We start from the raw sequence: 1889 nt of genomic DNA, 5'->3' as shown, positions 1-1889 counted from the left end.
GTTCTCAAAGAAGAATGGATTGGTTCTCAGAAGACACCACAAGATATGTCTTGTCTGCAATGTGCCCTGATCTCTGCTGATCTTTTGCTTAAAAGTGAACTTGATGCATCCTTGCATTAGGTCAGAGATCAGACATTTCTCTGATCTCTGTCTTAATGTTTTATAAAGTCATTAAATTGTCTTTTTTTGGACCAGAAGTGTACTTTTTTTTTTTTCACTATACACATATTACCCAGAAGTCAGTGGAACTTCTAGGAACAATTCCACATCTTTTAGATTTATGTATCTGCTGTCATACATTTTCCCCTTTCTAGTCTCAGAGTAAGTAGTCTCTCATTAAAAAAATTGTCCTCCTTCATTCTTGATCTGACTCCCTTCTTTCAGAATCGACCTTCGATAGTCACTTACTCTTCTGTATTTTCTTTTTTTTTCTTATTTTATTTTATTTTAATTTATTTTTTTATTAAGTTTATTGGGATAACATTGGTTAATACAATTATATAATTTTCAAGTGTACATTATAATTTGACATCTGTAAATTCTATTGTGTGTTCACCACCCAAAGTCCAGTTTCCTTCAGCTCCCATATATTTGATCCCCTTTACCCACTTCACCCTCCCCCTACACCCTATATTTGATCCTTTTACCCTATCTACCTCCTCCCACTTCCCCCTACCCTCTGGTAACCACTAGTCTATAGTCCACGTCCATGAGTCTCTATTTGTTTGTCCTGTTCTCTCCTGTATTTTCAAACTCTCCCTCTTTGCAGGGTTCCCCCACTACAGATAATAAACATGTCATCTCTCTCATGTAATGAGAACATCAATCCTTTCTCTGTTTTGTACCCAACCTCCCTCAAGAGCTCCTCCCATCACTCTCTCTGAAAGAGTGTTTTGCACGGGCTGCCCCTATCCACACTTTCTTTTAGTTTTTAACAAAGTTATGTTATATACATAGTTTAAAGAGTCAAATACTTTGACAAGATTTGCTGAAAAATCATTCCAGTCTCGGTCCCCCTCTCCTATCATGTCTTCACCCTAGAGGGATAACTTTCAACTGTTTTAAACTGATTCTATTGGTATTGACCTTCCTCCTATCTCTAAATAACATGTTTATGTTGCTACTTCATGGTTTTTCAGCTTTAAACTTTATCTCTTTATTTACCGCTATGGAAGAGGAGGATTTAGATTTTTTTTTTTTTTTATCCTCACACGACACACACACTCCCTTCTCATATCTCCTTCCTTTAACATAGTTATATTGATATTTTGGCTAGGCTGGTGTTCAGTGTTTATATTATTATGATCATGGAAAGGCTATTCACAGTCAAACCACAGAGTAAACCGTGCTTGCTTTTCCTTTCCTTTACAACGTTTTGTTTTTCCTAGAGTTAATAATTGTTGTGTTTTCTCTTTGCTTGGTTTTATGTGTGCCTATCATTAATGAATTACGAATTTATTAGTACAAAATTCATTCTCACAATACATTCTCAGATGCACCAGGTATTCTGTCAATTTTATTGTCAGATAAAAATCTCTCATCTTAACTGGTAAAACTGCTCCAATCTAAACTAGTTGATCTCAGTGACACAGCTGTCACCACCATCCTTGTCAGGATTTGCCTGTCGTCTGTGTTGGACCTCCTGTTTCTTACATTCAGTAATGACCCTTTTGTAGTCTACTGCTTTATTATAGAGAGGCACATCCTCTTTTAGCTTCCTGAGAAAGAGTGCATATGAGGTATACTTTATATTCTTTGCATGTCGGAAAATGTATTTGTTCTATTCTTACACTTGAATGATCACTTGATTGGAAATAAAATTCAAGGTTGGAAATAATTTCTAACAGAATTTTTAAGGTCTTGCTCGATATTCTCTTAGCTTCCAGTGT

Source organism: Pteropus vampyrus, unplaced genomic scaffold (assembly GCF_000151845.1).
Source record: "Pteropus vampyrus isolate Shadow unplaced genomic scaffold, Pvam_2.0 Scaffold225, whole genome shotgun sequence".
NCBI classification, from domain to species: Eukaryota; Metazoa; Chordata; class Mammalia; order Chiroptera; family Pteropodidae; genus Pteropus; species Pteropus vampyrus.
This window is presented reverse-complemented; position numbering follows the sequence as displayed.